At 36.3% G+C, this 24584-nt stretch overlaps 1 protein-coding gene across 2 annotated transcripts in view; it reads right to left on the reverse strand.

Moving 5' to 3' along the window:
- The window catches only part of si:ch211-236l14.4, an 88608-nt gene that overhangs the window by 60794 nt on the left and 3230 nt on the right, over positions 1-24584 (reverse strand). The gene's annotated exons all lie outside the window — the stretch shown is intronic.

The following is a 24584-nucleotide window of genomic DNA, read 5'->3' on the forward strand; positions in this document are numbered from 1 at the left end:
AAGTTGAATCAACCTAAAACGTCCGATGCAACCACTTGCCTCACTTTTTATAAGTTAGATCTAAGTAACATTTTTTACAGTGTAGTTAAACTATTATGTTTAAAAATGTGTTGTAAATAAATCATGTGTTGAAGACCGAAATCAAAAATGTATGAAGGCAAAACTAAACGAGTTGAATATGACTTTCATGAGCATGACTGAAAACTGAATATATTTTCAAATATATTTCTATATTTGATTAATGTGTTACATCTGTTCTCCGACTGTTTGTAAATTTATTACTGCATTTCCTAACGTAAAGCTATGTACACTAGATTTCTGATTATTGATCGTCTCTGCATAGCTGAGGACTTCCTATATTAAGTGTTAAAATCAATTGAAAACATTGAAAACAGAAGTCTAATTTCCAACACGGGCTCATTGTGGAAATGTAGCCCCGCGGACGTTTCTGCAGACTGCGAAATACATCCCGGGAGGTACGTATTCGAGCAGTTTTTGTTTTCGCGAATCCGCGAGAGGCCACTGTGCACGCTTTTTTCGCGTCTCGAATGCCTTTTGGGAGCCGTTTTGCGCCCGCGCTGTTCTCGCGTGAAAAGCCGCCGAGGCCGCTGTGGAGCAACCGTCTGTCCGACTGACTGGCTGAATGACTGAACGATCGACCGGGCGGCCGGCCAATCGGCCGACCCGGCCACCCTCCTCTTCCTCCTTCCCTAAACCCAAGTGATGGTTTGTAAAAGCCGTCCAGAAAAAAAAAAAGCAAAAGCCCTTGTCTTTGATTTTGACCGCGTTTTCGGATCTCGCCGCATTCTCGCCCTTATTTTTTGGATTCTGTTTTTCATCTTACCTGATTTCTGGAACCGCTCTTCCCCGGACTCGATCCCGGTCGTCCCCGTGGCCGGCTCCTTCTCCTCTAGGCCTCCGCTCCGCCAACGTAACGCTGCGAGCTAAGCGGACAAACTGGTTACAGCGGGAAAGCCCTCCACACGGAGGGGAGCCGTCAGCCGGCGAGCATGAAGAGGAGGAGAGGAGTGGCGTCACACCGCCCCGTAGCAATCACTCAAAAAAAACTAAATGCGGCCATACGTACCTCCGGCCACGTAAACTGTGGTCTCCAGAAACGTCCGCGGGGCTACGTTTCCAGAATGAGCTTGGGTTGCTAATTTCATCAACTGTGGACATTTTGATTGTGTTTTACAACATGAAAATGACTTAAGTTGAATCTTTTTATTACCTTTATATTATTATGTCAATTTGGGCGTCAACTTCTGACAAATGCGGGGAACTGATGCGTGCAGCACCGTCACAGAAAGAGCAAGTGCCGTGAAAGCAGCTGAAGTGAGTGCCTTTTTGAGTCCTCAAATGTGTCATTAAGTTTAACATGTTTCCCCCTTACAAGCAACTTGTGTAAAGGACATTGCTATGTCAGAATCCTTGCTTGTAAAATATGCTTTAGAATGCTTAGTTTAAGCAAATTTGTTGAACGCGATCATGCGTGTTGATCTGAAGAGTGTAGCTCTCGCTCACCGAAAACCAGACTGAACGCGCTGTACTGCGCGCATTGCGTGCGTCTTTTCTCTAAGCGACAATATCAAACGCCTGACATCGGCTGTCCATATTCCTCAAAGTTGTTTAGAGAGTTGTTTATTGCACCACGTTGATGCTTCTTACGTCCTTGTCACAGCACCAGTGGCACCGAAATTAAGCACCTAAATTCACATGCTGATTTGATCCGGTACATACCGGTTGCAAAAGTACCATTGCTATAATGGCACTGGGTTTCGGTACCCAACCCTAGCCCTAATGCCACCTCGCACACATCCATTACTAAGAAATAAACATTAATACAATTAAAGTTGATTAAATTTAGTATGCGAGCAGCATGGTGCCTCAGTGGTTAGCACTGTCACCTCACAGCAAAAAGGTCACTGGTTTGAGCCCCGGCTGGGTCAGTTGGGATTTCTGTGTGAAGTTTGCATGTTCTCCATGTGTTTGTGTGGGTTCCCTTCGAGTACTCCAGTTTCCACCGCAGACCAAAGACATGCGCTATAAGTGAATTAGGTAAGCTAAATTGTGCGTAGTATGTGTGTACGACTCACCTTGTAAAAGTTATGAAACACACAACATGGTGCGACCTAATATTAACTTCGATATAAACAGCCTTGGGAGTATTTAAGTAAATTTAGTATGCAAAGTAAAAAAAAAACTAAAGTTCCAGAATATAAAACTGTTCCCAGTTTATACCAAATTTAGATTTCAACTTAAAAAAAGCTAAATTTACAGAAAATTCCTAAATTGTCTTGTTTTTAGAGTACAAAATTTTTATAACACATTTATCAATAAACAAATAGTCTGTTTAGCTTGTTTCTGCTCTTTTCAGACAAGATATAACTCAATAAGTTGCATAAATCACTAAACATTGATAATTCTCTGTACATTATGGTTTAAAAGTAAATCTGCACTAATGTGCTAGTTTGTAGACTGTGTTTACACACCACCTTACCACCTTTACACAATACAAAATGGTTAAACTGGTGTCAAAGTCTTGATATATACTACTTCAGTACCAGCTGATTGCTTACCTCAGAATTGATGGCTTTTACGTTGTTACAAGTTTGTCCAGTGGCTCGCCTTTCTTCACCAGATCCAAAGCTCGTCATCGAAGTCGACTCCGCTCCATATCTTGTGATGTGGAACGGAGTCGACTGCGACGACAGAGTTTGGGACATATAAAGAACGGTTCCAGACAGTCAAAAAACAAAATAAACAAGTAAATAACAGAGTGGGAATGTGGCAAATTCTGAAAACATGGTAAATATCAGTTCACTACAAGGGCTTTTATTTTTTGTATTGCCTTTGAAAACACTGCTGGGATTGGGTAATAAGGTGGGCGCTGGACAATCTTTGCTTTTGGAAACACTATTGTTTCTGTTAAGAGAAGGAGTGGGTCAGTCGATCAGTCAGTTCACAGTGGCCTCTGGTGGATTTCTGCGAGAAGAGCAGACACGAATGGTACTCGTAAAAGAAATTTGAAATCTTCAAAAGAGTACACAGCGGCCTCTGGTGGATTCAGGAAAAACAACTGCAAAAAACCTACCTCCTGGGATGTATTTGCCCCTCTCCAGAAATGTAAATAGGGGTACGTATTCAGAATGAGCCTTTGGCATCGCCAACTACTGGACATGCATTCATATATTAAAATTTAAGGCACTACATTTTATTTTTTACCATTAAAATACACAAAAACCTAAAGAACAGTGATAATATATTTTGTTGACGTATAAGTGATGTTAAACAGTGACATGGACAAAATACTATTGTCATACACCCTCCATTTTTTGTTTGGTTTTATAAAAAAAACGGAAACACAAAAGACCTTACTGTGCTCAAATTGCTTTGTTTACTCAAATGGATTGAGTTCAAAGTATTCATTAGGATTGGTTTTTAAACTTAAATGGTTTGTTGCAATCAGTTTCCTCAAACAGTTGGAGTAAACTTAACTTTTTGAGTTTTACAATGTATTTATGTATACTTTCTTTTTATGCAGCTCAAAATTGCCAGTAATCACAAAGTAAAGGAAACTCAAAGTCAAATTCAAAGAAAGACTCTGAATGGATTTTTGCTTTCCTTAAGACAAGCTTTATTGTCTCATTAGCTTCCTTTCCCTTTTATTTTGAGAGACTCCAAGGTTAACATCCCTTAAATTAAATAAGATTCTTTGGCAGACTTTCTCACTCCCCCTATTCATCACTGTAGATTAGACTTGAAGAGATATGAAGAGTGCTGTCGTGGCTAGTATTTATAAATAATAGCATGTACAATGTACTAACTATCGCACCTGCAATAGGCTTTGCCAAGTGAAGGAAAGAAGCCAAACAAAAAAAGATGTTGCTCATGTGTTCTTAAAGGGTCAGCTCATGCCAAAAAGGAACATTCTGCCATTGTATGATTTTTTTTTTTTTTTCTGCTGTGGTCCACAATTATTTTTTAAATGTTTTTTTTTTCTTTGTACACTTAAGAGTTTCAAAAGTGAAATACAGTGGATAAAATAAGTATTGAACACAACTTTTTTTTTTTTCTTGGGAATAATACTTCTAGTGGAGCTTTTAATATAGAATTGAACCAGATTTCGGTAAGAACCCAAACAGTACAAACATTAAAAAAGTTATGGAATGGAATGACACAAGGAGAAAATACAAAACTACTAAAATGTATTCAGTATTTTATATAAACGGCTTTTTTTTGTGGTGATGGCAGCTTAAAGACACCTGAAATGAAATCATATGAATTGCTCATGTGTGATTTTTCGATGGTTCTGTGGGTCTCGTCTATCAAATCTGGTGTATATCTTGTATTATCTATTGGATTCGAATCAGGTGATTGGCTGGGCCATTCTAAAGGTTGATTTTCTTTCTCTGAAAGCATTTGAGAGTTTTCTTGGCTGTGTTTTGGATCATTGTCTTGCTGATATGTCCACTTTGTTTTCATCTTCATTATCCTTGTAATGCAGATGTTGAACTGAAGCAGTGAATATTAACTTACAATAACGAAGGGCAGAGGGTTGAAGAACTACTGAGAGATTTCAGCTGCTGCCTGGGCTTTCACTTCTTGTCTTCTACACCTCCCTTTCTGCATGTGTTCAATACTTTTTCCATTTGTCATTTCCTTTTATTACACATTTTTTTTTTTTTTTTTGGTAAACTAATTAGATTTGTTTTCTTTGCATATGTGGATTTCTTTGGTTGCTACAAACATCTAGTTAAATTGTCAAGTCAACAGTACCTTTAGAAATACGTTTTCTGAGAAAAATGGTGACGTGTTCAACATTTTTTTCCCTTGCTGTAATTACTTGTAGGTTTGGAACACAAGAGTTAGTAAAAACATTTTCGAAACATAAACTAGTTAAAATGGACTTGGTTCAACTAATCTAAGGGTCACCAGCATGGAGGATCACATGAGTTGCCTGTTTTAAAAAATAGCTCACTATAGCGCCACTTACAATTAAGCTGCATCTTATATATTTTAATATAAACATTTTTTAAAAAATGTCATAGAGCTAGCTTAGATCAGAGCTAGCTGGTGTACACAGCATTTCACAACATACAGTTGCGGGCGTCAAGAAAACTGCTGAATAGGAGTAAGAGTTATTTTTTACTTCATTTACGAGGCGACTGCAAAGCGGCACAGTGTTGAGAGATATTTCACAAGGTGTCACACAAGCTACCATGCTAACTACCCACCGGGCAGCGCACTACAAGTGAAAAAATCCAGCAAATTAAAGGAAGGTTTCTGCAAACAGCAGTCTTTTTTTCACAAGACTGCTGTTTACACAAGACCCCAAAAAGCAATCAAAGCAATTTTCATTTAGAGCTACACATTTCTTGATTAGGAAAAAACAAAGCTTATTCAGACGGGAAGGCAAAACTGTGTTTAAAGGTGAAAATGGATGTTATCTCCACTCTCTCCAAAGTCAAACTCGGGGCAACTACAATGCAAGCGGCAACCTTAAGTCAGCTGAGGTGAAGTGACGGTGACCAACAAGACCTAGCTGTCACTCAAGCGCACCCAAATTCGATTCCATGAATTGCAGTTTCAGTTACTTTCGTATTGGCTTCCCGAGGCAGAGCGGGAGGTTGCCGTTTGGTCCTAGCTCTATTATAGAGCAAATTTCTATTGACCCCACATTTAAAATGGTCAACTTTACAACAGAAAAAAAGGTGTTTACAGCCTTGTACAAAGAACGATTTTGGTTCAAATAGCTAATATTAACCTTCATGACAACTGTGAGGGGGATGATTTTTTTTTCTTCAGGTACCTATGGGTGGTGTTACTATGTCCATATCTTTTACTGTCTATGCTGCAATGGTTAGAAGAGTGTCGGCCAGAGCCGGCCTTCCCTATAAGAAAACTAAACGGCTGCTCAGGGCCCCGCTGTCACCAGGGGGCCCCCACAACCCACTAGTGGCGCGAGCCGTTTCTTGCTGAAATTGTTTTTATTTGCATTTTACAAATTATCTTCATTGACAATGCTTTAGTACCTAAATATTTATACATTTTCACACACACACACACACACACACAAAAAAAGTTTTTTTAAGTTTAAATAGTTTTCGAAATTCATTAATTTTCTTGTCGGCTTAGTCCCTTTATTAATCCGGGGTCGCCACAGCGGAATGAACCACTAACTTATCCAGCAAGTTTTTACACAGCGGATGCCCTTCCAGCCGCAGCCCATCTCTGGGAAACATCCACACACACATTCACACACACACTCATTCACTACAGACAATTTAGCCTACCCAATTCACCTGTACCGCATGTCTTTGGACTGTGGGGGAAACTGGAGCACCCGGAGGAAACCCACGCAAAGGCAGGGAGAACATGCAAACTCCACACAGAAATGCCAACTGAGCCGAGGTTCCAACCAGCGACCCAGCGACCTTCTTGCTGTGAGGCGACAGCACTACCTACTGCGCCACTGCCTCGCCCTAGTTTTCGAAATTAGACCACAAAAATATAATGAACCTAACGCTGTTCCAAAGACGTAAAGAAAACTGTGGGGTAAAATGGTGACGAGAAGAGACGAGCACAAAATCATTTTCAGCATCGTTCAGAATGAGTTCAGAATGTATATTTTATTATTAAGTAATGCATTTTCAATCTTCAATCTGTTTGCTAAATTAATACAATATGTTTTAAACTCTCCAGAAGGATGCAAATGAATCACTGGTCGCTTTAATAAAACTTGTTGAATTCTCCATTTTTGAGATGGTAGTGCACAAAAACGATCATTTGTACAAACATGGTACAACGTAGTGCATTTGTTAAAAATTGTTAGTGGCTAGTAAAAATATTGTAAAAGTGATTATTTGAAAATGTAAATACTTGCAGAGATTTATAGAAATAAAGTGTTGCATATTGATATTTCTTTGTTTCCGACCTTGTTAAATCATTGTTGACAACTATCGTGAGAAATCATTAACATGATCAGTTTCTTCGCATAGATGTACGTCATTAATTATTATTCATTCATTTTCTCTTCGGCTTAATCTGGGGTCGCCACAGCGGAATGAACTGCAACTTATCCAGTACATGTTTCACACAGCGGATGCCCTTCCAACGGCAACCCATCTCTGGGAAACATCCACACACACTTATACATATAGGACAATGTAGCCTACCCAATTCACCTGTACCACATGTCTTTGGACTGTGGGGGAAACCAGAGCACCTGGAGAAAACCCACGCGAACACAGGGAGAACATGCTATCTCAGTAGTGGAAGTTGTCATATTTATGAAAACTTAAAGAGCAGTGAATGGGAGAATACAACAAATTGTTTATTTACAATATCATTTGCTCAAATGATAATAATAAAAAAAATCCTAATGACGTTATAAGGACGTTCAGAAAAAAGGAAAAGAAAAATATGACTGATGACAGCAGCCAGAAGAGAGAATAACGTCAAATTTACTGTCCTGTCTCATAGACGCTGCATTAGAAATGTCTTACACAAGCAGTAATTTGTTTTTTGCAAATTGAAGCTAAGATGATATACTACTTACAGGCATGTAGCCAGCCTGGTAAAAGAAGTGGTTCTTTTTTCTTAAAATATGAACCCTTTTGCAGTTATTCACCTCATTTTCTGTTTAATTATGAGATTTAAATACTTTTTAAGCACTATTTTTTTCTGGATTAGCTTGTCAGATGGTCATCAACCACACTTTTTGATGTACCAAAAACATTTCTTAAAGAATTAGAAGAAAAAATATGAGAATAATACAAATTAATTACATCACATATACAGTAATTAGAAAAAAAATGATGCTGTTCAAATTAAAAACTAGCCTATTCTCATTTACAGTATTAGGCAAACATAAACTGGTCAGCACATTTAACTTTCCTCAGTCAAGCTGAGGCAACAACCAAAACAGGATTCTGCTTGGTCTTAAAGTATTTTTGATGGTTATTTTCACAATTTATTATGACAAAGTATTCAAAATAGAACAAAAGAGCTTGTGGATAAATTCTGGACATTTGTCAGTGAGGGATGGGTCTTTCTAATCACCCGTACCCCCCAAGCTGACATACATAAATGCATAAAAATGGTAATATATATATATTTTTAAATTTAATATTACAAACTTTCAAGGATTTAAGATGCTAATGATCGTTAAGCACGTCATAACAAGCTTGTGAAAAGGGTCCATTTACTCGAAACCATCTGAATGCACAAAAAGGATTGAATTCAAAGCTCTGGCTAGCCAACTGGAAGACAAATGAAAGATGTATTCAGTTATTTAATGTTTTCTCCTTTTCCACAATTATCCTTATATCATGTTATACGCTGCTAATATTTATTGACATACTTTACATGAAATATCAGTCAAGCATTTCCGAGAATCATCCATTTATTATTTGAAAAAATAATACAAAATTCCACTCTCTGCTCCTGTCCAGGCCATATTAGGTGAAAAAAAAGTAAGATGGGATGCTGTTATTCATCTTTGCTTTAAAGACAGAGTGGAAAATATTTCAGGAAAGCTGGTAGTAGTTACCGTGGGGAATTATTTCTAAAAATAAGAGACTGCTTCCCCCTCTTTTCAACTTCTGCATAACCCACCTTGCTCATAACTCAAGCCAAAAGTCTCTTAAACGTCAGCAAATGACAGTTATTTATTCCCCTCTGTGCAGATTCCATGTTATACACACCTTGCGAAAGGGGCCTCCAAGCTTTTGAAGAGTAAAACTTTTTTCGAAGCGTCTGACTGTGGACGGATGCAAAATATATACAGTTGAAGTCAAAATGATTAGCCCTCTAAATCATTAGAGCAAGGAATTCTTCACAGTATTTCTTAGAACATTTTTTTTCTTTTGAAGGAATTTTTTTTTTTAATTCATTTAAGGTCAGTATTATAAGGCCAGTTAAGCAAACCTATCAATAATTTGCCTAATAACCCTAACTTTCCTAATTGACCTAATTAACTTAGTTAAGCATTTAAACTGCACATCAAGCTGAACTAGCAACTAGAAAAATATCTAGTAAATTAGTATGTACTATCATCATGGCAAAAACAAAAACAGTCGTGAGTTGTAAAAAATGTAATGTGTACACTGAGGCTAATAGTTCTAATCGGGAGGACCGGGAGAATTCCCAGTGGGCCGGTCTGTTTTTTGGCCGCGAGGGCCGGTGTCCTTAGCTCCAGATACTGTTGTTCTCAGCAGTCACACTTTTTAAAAATAATTTATTTATTTACTTGACCACAGCCTTATTTTACCGCAGCTCTGCTCTTTTTATCTATTTTCTCGTAGCCTTGTGAGCAAGATGCAGCCTGCAGGTTAATGATGATATAACTAGATAAGTCACCATTCAATGTGCAGCTGTTGTGGTACAGTGGTTAGTATGTTAGGGTATGACACCACCAACCCGGGTTTGGTCCTCATCTGAGTAACATTTTTTTTTTTTTCATTTTTATTGTTAAGACATATAATACTGTTGGGGTTGTTGAACATATGAAGTTCTAAAACAGCTGTTTTCTCAAAAAAAGACATGATAGTGTAATTAGAAACTGAATTGGAAATTACCTTACTTTAATATAGTCAGTGGTGAACTGAGGTGGGCCGGTCTAAGGCTTGAAACTCCAGGGCTGAAAAAGAGTCCCACTCTGGCCCTGCTTATTCGGTAAATGTGCTAAATACATCCCAGGAGGTATGTGTTTTTTTTTTTTTTTGCAGTTTTTGTTTTTGCTAATTCACCTGAGGCCGCTGTGTACGCTTTTTTTAGATCTCAAATTTCTCTCGCGAGTGCCATTCGCTCCTGCTGTTCTCATGTAAATCCACCAGAGGCTGCTGTCAACTGACTGTTTGACTGACTGAATGGCTAACTGACTGACCAATCAACTGAACCACTCTCCTCCTTCCCTAAACCCAACCAATAGTGTTTTCAAAAGCACCAATTGTCCAGTGCCAACCCACTTACCTAAAGCTAACTAACAGTTTCAAAAAGCAATCCAGATAAAAAAAGCTCTCGCCTGATTTTTACCATGTTTTCAGATTTTACCACATTCTCACCTTGTTATTTACATGTTTAGTTTATTTTTTGGCTTCTGTTTATGTTTTACCCGCTTTCTGTAACTGTTATTCGCCGAACTTAAACACCGTCAATGTGGTCAACTCCTCTCTGTATCTCAAGTTCGCTGACGTACACAGCAAGCTACTATACAAACAGCGTTTATAAAGACGAAATGCAGCCCTACATACTTCTGGCTACATAATTTGCGATCTCCAGAAATGTATATAGGGCTACGTTTTCAAAATGAGCCAATGTTGGAAAAAGCCATCCATAAACATAGGGTTCTCCATAGACTTTCTCATCCTGTATTCATTTCTCATAAATACAGGAAGTGGGCGGCTTAGTGGCTTAGTGGTTAGCACTGTCGCCTCACAGCAAGAAGGTCACTGGTTCCAGTCCCAGCCAGGCTAGTTGGTATTTCTGTGTGGTGTTTGCATGTTCTCGTCGTGTTCACATGGGTTTCCTCCGGGTACTCCAGTTTCCCCCACGATCCAAAGACATGCTATACATGAACTGAATAAACTTAATTGGCCATTGTGTATGCGTGAATGTATGAGTGTATGGGTGTTTTCCTGTACTGGGTTGCAGCTGGAAGGGCATTTTCTGTGTAAAACATATGCTGGATAAGTTGGCGGTTCATTACACTGTGCCAAACCCTGATTAATGAAGTGACTACACCGAAGGAAAATAATGAATGAATCAATACAGGAAAAGTCCTACATGTCAATGCAGTCAGCTCAACACTTATGCTGTAAAAAAGGTTGATTTTGAAAGAGGGATCGCTACCAATGCTACAGCATGAGCTTGAACATCAGCTCCAGACAAAGTAAATATCATATTTGTTTTCCAAATTGTTTTTCTGAAAAAGCTTCTTAGCACTCTGTAAAGCTAATGTTGCTAAAGCTAAAATTGTCTCCACCTGTTTTCACTGATGCTGCATTCACATGCTGCCAGAATGATCGTAAATGTGATCACACACACACACACACACACACACAAATATATATAGTATTTGCTTTGCTTTGGCTTTTTTTTTTTTAAGGTTAATTATTATGATATCCTGATTGTAACAGAGAAATACTGGAAAATCTCTCTACACTGATGGTATTTCATGCCGTTCAGCCTTATAATCATCAAATGGCAGCAATATCACCTGCTTTGTCATTACTTTAGATATGCTGGAGAATAATTCAAACACTAGCTCTAAAGTGACACTTGTGAAGTAGCAACTGTTTCTGCTGTTCTGACGTCAGCTGCAGATGTAAATGAATGGTGGAAGAAAGTAGTTCCTTATACAAAAGGATTTTTAGACACATTTTATTTTCTTTTTTTATTTACACGATTATGCCATCAAACTGTTGTATAAACACAATATCACACACCTTATATATAAGGTATATATGTAATAACTTTATAATTAGAAAAGGCAGTAAGGCTGGGACTAAGCGGCATAAAAAATAGTGAGTGAGTATTTAGGAAAAGCTGATAATATAGCCTATAATAAATAATATTCAACCCACCTCTCAAAAAAAATAAAAATAAAAATAAAATTAATTAAATAAATAAATAAACTAAATAAAATCTAACTCCAAAAGTAATTTTTTAAACTTGAGATGACTGAGAAATTCTTCATTATGCATGTCTGGACAATAGTCATTAGTTAGATTTCACTTTGTTAAAAAAAAAAATAAAAAAAAAAATCTATATAATAATAATAACAATAATTAATACAAAATAATGCACACCTTTGCACATAATGATCTTGTTGTTCACCCCTGTTATATACAGCCATATCCAGGGCTCGAAATTAACTTTTTTACTTGGTAGCACCGGTGCTCACAACTTCAAATATTTAGGAGCACCAGAAAAAATTTAGGAGCACCCACCAAAAATGAATGAGCACCGCTGCAAATTGTTTTTTAAGGGATTTATTTTATTTTAAAACAACATTAATAGGACTGACAAAAACCAGAAACAACTATCTAACTAATGCTGCGAAGACATTGATATTTGTGTGCAATAATTCCAAAATGAATGTCTAATAATTAGAATAAAAATGACAATAATAGTAACAATGAATTCCATTTCTCATTATGATACTGCCTTGAATGTGCTTGAATGCAAGTTATCTGCTATAAAAAGTCTGTTACTTTATGAAAAATAATTGTATAGTTTGCATCAAACAAAAATGAAGCATTGCAGTAAGAAATATTTATTTTGTACTGCTGTTTTTATATGCATGTCAATTTAATAAATAATATTTCTGCTACAAAACAAACAAAAGATTATAATAAATAATTCAATTCAATGATGAAAGCTGCAAAGCAGTCATCAGTAAATAAATATAAAAATAACATACACCTCAAAAAAAAAAAATAGACAAAAGAAAGTAAGTAAAGTCTCACTTCTATCACTCGTTAAAAGTTTTGGTTTCAGTTTGTTTCAATTTAAAGGTTCAGTCTGAGATGATCTTCATTTTTCTGTGTTAGTGGAAAAGCTGGCGAGTCAGCCGACCCAATTTATGAGCAGGCAGAGCAGGATTCTTGCGCTAACCACCGGCGCAATACCGGTCTTTGTTATGAGCCGCAGTTTCAGAGTAAACTTAGTAAAGGCGAGCTTCTTTGGCGATGATATGTACAGTATTAGATTTGACTTTTAGCGGACATTTGCGCTGAACACGCAGTGAATGCAACGCATCAAGATTCGGGCGCCTTCTCCAAGAAGCGCGTACTCGATTGATCTCAGCTGGCGGATCATTATTCACCACGTGACGTGTCATGATCAATCTTATCTGCGCCTCAACTTTAGGTGGGGTTTGCAAACCTGTGCGCTTTAAGTTTTTACGCTTCAGCCGTTTGCATTTCCCGTGGTCATAAAAGCTCCTTCCCTGTCATCTGACAGCGGAATACCTTGAGTGAATGACAGCTAATATGAACCAATATAGCGGCAGGGAAGAGCGATTCAGCACGTTTTTACAAAAAATCAAAACAGGTCGCACTACAACCACTATCTGCAGTCGCACTAATGCTCCCATATATATTATGAGGTCGCATAGATTAATTTTCGGGCGCATATGCGACCAAAATGGTCGCAATTTCGAGCCCTGATATCGCACTGCTACTCGTGTGATATTGCTCAGATATATATAATATATTTGCTGCTTGCAAATTTTTTTTTTTGAATGAGCTAAATCAACACAATTCTTGTGTTTTTAGGACAATTTAATTGTTTTATGTTCAATCCACTTAAATTTGTAAAAACTATTACATTAATCGATTTGTGTTGGCTGCATTTTTTACAGTGTATGAATGTCAATTGCTGCTTTTTCCCCCAACATTCTTCAGAATAACTTGCTTTGTATTTGACAGGAGAAAGATATTCATAAAAGTTTACCACTTGAGTGTGAGTAAACAATGAGGGTATTTTTCATTTTAGGGTGAACGCTCCCTTTAAAAGATTATTTAGGTTTCCAGCTAAATAATAAAAAACTTGTGTCATTGCCATCAGTGCATCAGACACACAGACACACATGGTTTATAGGCACACTCCATAGGTGTAATGTATTTTATACAGTTAGAGCTACTGAATGTTATCACTCGATTGAAAAGGATGTTATCAGTGGTTATCAGCTGATATAGACCAATAGGGGCCTTCTGTGCCTACTAGTAGGCTCAGAAGGCTGTAAACATTCATCCACATTGTTAATCAGCTATACTAATAGAGAAGACTCCAGATCCAGATCTATTTTTACATTGCTGTGACGATTGGGTTTAGAGTAGGGGTAGACGTTAATAAATGAATGGTAAATCTAATAATTAATATAAATGATTCTCATTAACTTCTGGCCACATCCAAATGTGATCAATAGCTGATTAACCATTTGGATAGATGATAACAACCTTCTGAGATTACCAGTAGGCGCAAAAGGGCCTACTGGCCCATATCTATCACTGATAACGTCCATTTAATTCAATTTGGCTTCTTATATGGCCATACCCCACCCTTACCTCTAAATCCAACCTTATATTTAACCCCATTAATTAGGGCTTTTAAGCAGTTTAAATTACACTAACATAAGATGTGTTCGTGTAAACCAACTTAATAAAGTACAACTATGTCATACCCATCACATTATACAACTTTGTGTCCCTGCAGACACACAAAAACCTGTATATGTGTATGTGTGTATATTAGCACATAGCTATTCAAGCCAACCCACACGGGAAGGGGAGACTATCATTACTTGGAAACTGGCACACTCTGAATATGCCTCCATCTCTTTAAGAAACAATTCAGTCATCGAGTTGGACTGGACGCAACTGTCAGCAATCCCAGCAAAGGACAGCAACTTGCCTGGACACTTCAATAATGTCTCTCATCAACAAAGTGGACAAAGCTATTTGACAGACATCACATGACTGAAGCCCCACATCAGCAACCACTCTCCGATTTCAAGGCCTAAATGTAAATATACAGTGCTGAAAAGTTACCTTTGGGTTTGCCCCGGGTCAGCGGGGGCTCATTTTACAGGCCTGCGCAACAACATGCCATTTGGCTGCAGAGCTGCGACTCAGGAAAAACAATTATGTCCATTATCGACACACAACGCCAACCGATGGAAGCCAAAATCTGCGGCCACAGGCAGCTGCTGGGTCGCCTTCAACGTGATTGTCATTGTTACGCCACTGGGCATTATATACTATGATATGTCTGTGGTCACTTGGCAACGAGAGACAGCTGCATTGGCAGGAAGCTCAACATTTCTGTCTCAAAATTGAGCCAATTAGAGAGAGAGGTCTCTCTGAAATCAATTCTTGTGAGGTGGAAAAGGAATTAAAGTCATGGGATTGTTTTTCGGTTAAACTGCGTTATGTAACACCCGGTGAGCCTGCGCAAACAACGATCTAGGAAATCATAAAAGCCCTTTGTTTATGTCACATGACTAATATAATGCCCTTAGCCCATGGCATGCCCTTTCACTTTAATCTAATTCCGCTCAGCTGTCTGGGACGCAGATTACCACTTTCACCTTTCAGCTGCCCAAAGCTCACATGCGAAACACGGGGAGACACCAAAGTGGGAGCAAACAATGCAGCCGCACAAAAAAAGCAGCGTGACTGTGTTGAGTAAATATGGTTATTAATTGCTGGATTGTGTGTGGGTGACGAGATGCTGCGCGAGTGTGAAAGTGTCTCTGAGTAGTAACCATGTTTAGAGAGCAGCTGCCCATCCACACAAGCCTCTCATGGCATGCCTGGTGGTCCAAAGAATGAGGGGTCAGCGTGATGACCCTCCGGCCAACTTGTTGACCATTTAGTAAACGTGCAATGGATCAGACTCAGGCTATATACAGTGCTCGGCATATATAAGTACACCCCTCACAAATCTATATTTTAAAATCAGATTTTTAATAGGAAGCTATACATAATTATATTTGTGCATATACATTAGATTAGTCAGTAATGAAGACAAATCTGGAGCTTAAATAACAAAATAACTTACAATATTGTATGCAAATTTTAAAATTGAGATAAAATGTTGTAGGTTGTCATTTTTTAATTTTATTTATTTATTTATTTTTTGGCAAAATTTGGCTTGAATTTAATTGTATGATCTTTCTATTTTTAAAGATGCTCTGTGACTAAAATATTATTTTAATAAATATATCTGTTTAATAAATCTGTTTTGTATGAATTCATCAAAAAACATTGCCTATATTCACTGAGAAATGGATAAAAATATTTATTTTTAAAATGGGGTGTACTCAAATATACTGATCACTGTATTTCTTTAGTCAAAATTATTATTATTTTTTAAATATTTCCCAAATTAACCAAGCAAGGAATTTTTCACAGTATTTTCAATAATGATTTTTCTTCTAGGGAAAGTATTATTTATTTTATTTCGTCTAGAATGAAAGCAGTTCTTAATTTTTTTTAATCATTTAATGACAATATTATTAAGCTATATATGTTTGATTGTCCACAGAACAAAACACTGTTTTACAATAATTTGCCTAATTGCCCTAACTTGCCTAATAAGCCAAGTTGATAACTTTAAATTGCACATCAAGCTGAATACTAATATCTTGAAAAAATATCTAGTAAAATATAAAAAAAATCTGATATTGTAATGTAATGTAATGTGTATTTATATTGCGCATTTATTGTGTATGGCCATACACCCAAAGCGCTTCACAATCATGAGGGGGGTCTCTCCACACCACCACCAGTGTGCAGCATCCACTTGGATGATGCGACGGCTGCCACAGGACAAAGGCGCCAGTGCGCTCACCACAAACCAGCTATTGGTGGAGAGGAGAGACAGTGATAGAGCCAATTCGGTGGAAGGGGATGATTGGGAGGCCATGATCGTAAGGGCCAATAGAGGGACTTTGGCCAGGACACCAGGGTTACACCCCTACTCTTTCACGAGAAGTGCCATGGGATTTTTTTTTAATAACCACAGAGAGTCAGGACCTCGGTTTAACGTCTCATCCGAAAGACGACGCCCACTGACAGTGTAGTGTCCCCTTCACTTTTACTGGGGCATTAGGACTCACACAGACCACAGGTTGAGCGCCCCCTGCTGGCCTCACTAACACCACTTCCAACAGCAACCTAGTGTTCCCTAGTGGTCTCCCATCCAGGTACTGACCAGGCTCAGCCCTGCTTAGCTTCAGTGAGTAACCGGTCTTGGGCTGCAGGGTGACATGGCTGTGTTTTAATTAGTAATTAACACTATTATGTTTTTAAATGTGTTGTTTTACATTATTAGTCATTATTACATTATTAGTCCTCCTGTGATATTTTAATCATTTTATTAACTAATTTCTAGTAACTACTTTTTTTTTCTTTGCCATAATGACAGAACATCATATTTTACTAGTTATTTTGCAGAATACTAGTATACTATTCAGTACTTAAAGTGCAGTTTAAAGGCTTAAATAGAATAGTTAGGTTAACTTGACAAGTCATTGGACAACAGTGGTTTGCTCTATAGCCAAACGAATATTAGAATTATTAAAGAATTATTAGCCCCCTAAATTATTAACCTTCCAACACATTACTAAACATAATAGTTTTAATAACTAATTTCTAATAACTGATTTATTTTATCGTTGCCATGATGACAGTAAATAATATTTTACTAGACATTTTTCAAGACACTTCAATACAGCTTAAAGTTACATTTTAAAGGTTTAGCTAGGTTACTTAGGTTAACTAAGCAGGTTAGAGTAATTAGGCAAGTTATTGTATAATGATGTTTTGTTCTGTAGACTACCGAAAAAAAATATATAGTTTATAGGGGCTAATAATTTTGACCTTAAAATGGTTTTTAAAAAATTAAGAACTAAGAATAAAACAAGTAAGACTTTCACCAGAAGAAAAAAAAAATCAGACATACTGTTAAAATTTCCTTGCTCCGTTAAACATCATTTGAGAAATATGTAAAAAAGAAAAAATTCAAAGAGTCGCAAAGACTTCAACATACAACAATATCAAATGGATTCTACAGAAATATACTGTTTTGTTTTTTGTTGTTATATTAGCACAAGCTCCCACTACAAAGTACTATTTGAATCTATTTGAATTTTTTTTAGGTTCATTCATTCATTCATTCATTCATTCATTCATTCAATCATTCATCTATCCATCCATCTGTCCGTTTGTTTGTTTGTTTGTTTGTTTGTTTGTTTGTTTGTTTGTTTATTTTGTTTGACCAACAGTTATCTGCATGGTAAATCATAATCATCGTGCTTACTCATACTACAGAACTTCATAAAATTCTTGCAATTATAATATGCTTCAAATACTCTATTACATCCAGTATGGCATTTATGATTAAATAGATTTACAGAAAGAAACGCATGCTATTTTGTTAAAATGGCATTACATGGATTCTTGGATTATTAGGATCTAAACATGCATTGCCCACCCAAGAAGTACCACTCAACGTACCAAAACATATACGTTAAATGCAGATTTTATTTATTTTTTCATACAAAGATACAGATCAATAATACTGTGTGACCAAATTGATTGTTTTCTTGTTTTAATAAACTTAACTGCTTAAATTCTATAGACCATTTCAACATGATGTCATTGGCTTATGAGCATTTCCTGCTTGCTATCAAACTATTTCATAACTGTTACAAAAGGAACTTCAATTATGACATAATGGTAAAACAGCTATCATAACATTATTTATCAAAAAGTGTTTTTGTTTTTGGATTGTTGAAAACTAGAAATTAAAAAAATAAAACAGGAAACACGTTTGGACCATTGTTTTTGTTTACAACCCTCAAAATGGTCTATTGATTTTGAATTAAATGAGTTATTGAAACTAACTTATTATTACTAATTAATTGTTGACATTATTTGTCACATATAGGATTATTTTGTTTAGTTGTGTTGCTGTTTTTCTTTCTATATGTGTTTTTCATCAGCCGCTACATCGGTTTCTCATCATACACATGAACTAGTTTGGGAACCTAAAGTGATTAATGAAGTGTTGTAGTGACGGCAAAAGACAAGACCTCCCATCTTCACACAGGTAATCTGAAGGCCTTTCCAAGGAGCACATGGGGCTCTTCATCACCTCCCTGACCTTCCAGATTCTTAGAATACCCCATGTGGGCAGACGGTCGATTCTAGGAAGAGTCTTGGTGGCTTCAAACTTCTTTCACATGACAATGATGACGCAGAAATCTGAGAAGCTTAAATTTTATAGCTTTTTCCAGCTTAAGGCATTAGCACGGTGCTATAGAGGAGGTCAGTACATTTCCATCCACCTATTTTTATGCACGTTTTGGAATATGCCATTAAAAATGCTTAATATAAATGCCATTTAAACTTTTTATCTGATAAGATCAAATGTACATAAACTACATCATGATGGAAACACAATTTCCAAATAAATTCCTGCATTTGCATCAAAAAAAGTCATGTGATTTAGTTTTAACAAATCATGTGATCACAACAATCGGTGTAATGGGACATCATTAATGGTTAAACAGCAGACTGACCACATTGTGAGATATCTGAAATATTATGTTGGTCGTTCTAAACTGCTTTAGTTAAAGTCTTTCATCAAAACCGCTAGGTATTTTTGTATTCTTTATTAAACTAAGAGGCTTAAGTAATCTATTATATAATGAAAAAGGCCCACAGTGGCTCTTCTTAACACAGCAAATTCCATTTTTCTTTTTGATATTTGACGCAAGTTTAATGGAAAGTGACAACTTTGCTTGATTAGAGTTTGACTCATCTTTTTGAGTCAAATGGTGCCTTATTTGCAACTGTTTATGCAATTTTCCAGTTCTGCAACCAAGTCTAATTTGCATCTTTGGATGGAAACATAACCAGTGCTGATTTTTTTTTGTTTTTGTTTTAACAGTATGTCTGGATGTAAACTGTATCAACAATCAGTCAGTCACAGGTATACTTAGTTTCAAGTCACGTTTGCACTAGTGCATTTTTATTAAAAAACTGCATTTGAGAATGAAAACACTCCTCATCCAGACTGGTGTTTTTATTGCATTTAAGAAAAACAATCTCTGTTCACTCTATATAGCCTAAAATGATAATTAACGTTCACTGAGCATGCTCACAATTTATCGCCATCAATACTTGCAGTCTACTGCTTGTGTAATGGTCATATGTGAGTAGGGTTGGGTATCACTTACAAAAATAACTGCAGTAAACTGAAGTAAAACTGCAGTATACAGCAGTATAGAAGTATAACTGCAGTAAAATTAAGTACAATTGCAAAACTGCAATACAATGAAGTATAAACAGAGTTCAAATACAGTACAATAAAGTTTAATAGCAGTACAAGTTGCGGTAAACTGGAGTAAAAACAAGTAAACTCTGTAGTCTAATATGCCAGTGGTGTGGCAAGAACTGTACTGCACTTGTGTTCCAGGGGATATTTAATACAACTGCAAAATTGCAGTATAATCCTGTATAAACACAGTTCAACTACAATGCAATAAAGCGGTAAAATCTGCAGCACAACTGAAGTAGCATTAAATAAACTGAGCAAGGAAATATAGCAATATGTCATATAATTGATTGCACTTATGTACATAAGTATTAAAAGTGCACTTTAGTTGTATTAAGTATTGCAGTATTGCAGATGTCTTTCTGTAGTTACTTATACTTCTGAAAAGTGCAATACAATATATTGGTGTAGTAAATACAACTGAATTACTGAAACCTTAATTGGAAACCACAGAGCAGGTACAAAGTAATGATACTGCAGTTGTATTATAGAAATACCTCAGTTTTATTGCAATAGCGGTGTGGCAGTTGTACTGTAGTAATACTCCAGTTCTATTGCATTAACAGTACTGCATTTTAGTAGCAGTATCACTTCAGTACTATTGCAGTAGCTGTACTGAATTTGTACTGTAGTAGTACTTCAGTTGTATTGCAGTAATACTGCGATATGTTTAACAGTTTTTTCTTGTCCAAAAAACTACACTTTTCAGAAGTTAACTGAAACTGCAGTATCCTTTCAAAAAAATAAAATAAAAATGAATAAATAAAAAATAATAAAAAAAAATCTGCAGTAATTTTTTGTAAGGGATTGTTTGGGGTTATTTCTATACTGGTGCTAAATCAATACTTTTAAAATGATACCTGCGCCAAAACAGTGCCTGAATTGATATTTTTGAGCCACAAAAATATTTAAAAATAATTTTACATTTAAAAATCTTTATATATATATAATGTTATGTAATGTAATGTGTATTTATATAGTGCATTTATTGTGTATGGCCATACACCCAAAGCGCTTCACAATCAAAGCTCTCCACACCACCACAAGTGTGCAGCATCCACTTGGATGATGCGACGGCTGCCACAGGACAACGGCGCCAGTGCGCTCACCACACACCAGCTATTGGTGGAGAGGAGAGACAGTGATAGAGCCAATTTGGTGGAAGGGGATGATTGGGAGACAATGATCGTAAGGGCTGATAGAGGGACTTTGGCCAGGACACCAGGGTTACACCCCTGCTCTTTCACGAGAAGTGATATGGGATTTTTAATGAACACAGAGAGTCAGGACCTCGGCCTTGTGACCTCGGCCTTGTGACCCCATCCAGGTACTGACCAGGGTCAGCCCTGCTTAGCTTCGGTGAGTAACCAGTCTTGTGCTGCAGGGGGACATGGCTGTGTGTGTGTGTGTGTGTGTGTGTGTGTGTGTGTGTGTGTGTGTGTGTGTGTGTGTGTGTGTGTGTGTGTGTGTGTGTGTGTGTGTGTGTGTGTGTGTGTATGTATATTATGTATATATATATATATATATATATATATATATATATATATATATATATATATATATTTTTTTTTTTTTTTTCTTTATTGAATATTTAGCATATTATGTTTAACAGAGCAAGGAAATGTTCACAGTGATAATATAATATGATCTGATAATTTTTTTTCTTTAGGAGAAAGTCTTATTTGTTTTATTTTGGGTAGAATGAAAGCAGTTTTACATTTTTTAATAACCATTTTAAGGTCAAAATTATAAGCCCTTTTAAGATTTATATATATATAATTTTTTTTTTCCGATAGTCTACAGAACAAACCATTAATACGCAATAACTTGTCCAATTACCCTATCCTGCCTAGTTAATCTAATCAACCTAGTTAAGCCTTAAAATGTCACTTAAAGCTGTATAGAAGTGTCTAGAAAAATATCTAGTAAAATATTATTTATCATTATTAGTTATCATCATGGCAAAGACAAAAAAAATCAGTTATTAGAAATGAGTTATTAAAACTAGTAACATTAATTAACATTACATTAGCTCACTACTAACTTGTGGAAAGGCTCTCATCAAAATCAGTGTACACCTTTTTTCTAGGGTTAGGGCTTGTGACTAGGTTTACATAGACATCAGTAATCTAATTATTTACCTTAATCTGAATAAGACAATAATATGATTAAGGTGTTTTCGTGATTTGCTTTTTGAATGTTCTTTTTAGAATCCCGTTTTACATGTTATAGCACAAAGATTGATTAACATCATTGTGTCACCAGGCTATTCTCGTTTCCTGCAGAGTTTCATTTTTAAAATTTTGACTTTAACTCTAGTTCAGCAGTTTCACTTTTATTCAGAAACATATTGTTCATGCCCTTGTGAGAAAGTAAGGTATTGGATGAAAATATGAAGTAACGACTGGTGAAAGAGTGCTGTTTTAATGGAATTTATAATAGCAAGATGGAAAGAAAAAAACTCTACATGTTGTGTTGTGTCGGTGGTTCTTTAAGGTAATCAAAAATTGCTGTTTACATGGTAGACTTTTAATCAGAGTATTGTCTTAATCATATTAAAATTGGAGTATTGGTGTCCATGTAAATGTACCCAGTGAAAGTGTCAGATGATGCCACAAGCTGTCAAAGACCCTCTGCCTTTAAGTTGATTCCACAATGTAAAAAATGCAGGATTCCACACATTTATATATATTGCGTGCAGGTGCCCTCAAATCTATTATTAAGTTTGACATGTTTCCCCTCTTACATGCAACTTTTGTAAAACCTCTGCTTCATGTTGCTGTGTCAGAATCCTTGCTTGTAAAATATAGTCATACTTTAGAGCAATTAGTTTAAGCAAATTTGATGAATGAGATTGTGCGTGTTGATGAATCTGAAGGGAGTTGTTTACCGGATGCACTGTACTGCACACATTGCCTACATGCATGCATTCTCTAAGCACCAAAAACAAATGCCAAGAGTACATACCGGTTACATAGGTACCGACGCCATTATGGCACCGGGTTTCATACCCAACCATGTGAATGACTTGTCGAATGAAAAGTTTGCATTTCAATTAATCTATATCACAGGTATCAAGCTTAGTTCCTAAAGGTTTCACAGTAAATAAACACAACTGATCAAACTAATTGATCAACTGATCAAACTAATTGAGTCATTCAGACTTGTTTAAAAACCTACAGGTAAAACCTACACTGCATTTTTTGCCCAATAGACTTCCATTCAATGCATGCAAATATGGCTGATCAGAAACGCATGGTCGTGCGACAAGTTTTGACCAGAGAAATCGCATCACTTGATCGCATGAGACCTGCAGAAAATCAAAACATGACCTCCCTGTACATAAATATAAAATATGGAGCAATTGTCTAATCATCGTGTTTAATCCCGCCCCTTTATCAGCACCATACGACAGAATTTTGCAAGCGTGTATTGAAGCAGGGTTGGAAATAAACTGTGTAGGGCAGAGTTTGAGACCCCTGATCTACACTGTAAAAATACTGGGTTTCACATAATCGATTTGTGTTGGGACAACATGAAGGAATTAAAATAACTCATTACTTTTTACAAATTTAAGTAGATTGAACATAAAACCATAAAGCTGTTTTAAAAACTCAAAAACTTTGCTGTTTCAGCTCAATTTAAATAAGTAGATTAAACAAAAAGCAAATGCCATTTTTTTCAGTGTACAATGTAAAAAATGCTGGGTTCCACTTGAGTGATTTGTGTTGGAACAACATGAAAGAATTAAGTTAACATATTAGTTTTTACAAATATAAGTGGATTGAGCATAAAACATTTAAGATGTTCCAAAGAATTTAAGAATCGTGCTGTTTCTGGTCAATTTAAACGAGTAGTTTTAACAAAAAGCAAATGTCACTGTTTGAGTGTACACTGTAAAAAAAAAACCTGGGATCCACACAAGCGATTTGTGTTGGTACTACATGAAGTAATTAAGTTAAATTATTAGCTTTAACAAATTTAAGTAGATTAATCATAAATCATAAAGTTGTGCCAAAAAAACTCAATAATTGTGTTGTTTCAGCTCATTTTAAATAAAAAGTTTGAAGAAACATTACATTTTTTGAGTGTAATGTATATACTGAAATGGAATTTCCAAAGAAAAACACGGTCGTCAGCATTTCTAAATGCCCCATTTCTGTGTGTCGAAAATGCCAGAGTTATGTGGATGTCAGGTGTAATAGTATCAAAACTTATTTTAAAATGAAAATGCATTTGTGTGAAAGCCATCTCAAAGACTCAACACATTCTATCTAGTATTTATAAACAATTCAAACCAATTTTCAAAAATAAACTATATACATACATATGTAATGAATACATTTTATTATAAAATACATCTTTGGGAGTTAATGAATATTATATATATGAAATAAATGTAAAAATAATGATTGAACTCTTTATTAGGAAAACAAACACTAAGATGTTGAAAATGTAGAGTGACTGATGATGTTTGAATGAACTGAGCATCTGTCCGAACCTCCCCACCCTGCCTCAAATCAAGCTAACAGCCAGACATAAACACAATGGTTATTTAAATCTGTCTCTGAGATTGTCTGCTTAATTAACTCTCAATATAAACACCAGGCATCTGCTGACAAATACCAGTGGGTTCGGATTCAAGTCCGACGTCCTTTGTTTTGCTGTCTTTCACCAAGCAGAAGTAACCATCCGTATTGTGTTACGCTCTCTATGTTCAGTAGGTCCCC

Source organism: Danio rerio, chromosome 25 (genome assembly GCF_049306965.1).
Source record: "Danio rerio strain Tuebingen ecotype United States chromosome 25, GRCz12tu, whole genome shotgun sequence".
NCBI lineage: Eukaryota > Metazoa > Chordata > Actinopteri > Cypriniformes > Danionidae > Danio > Danio rerio.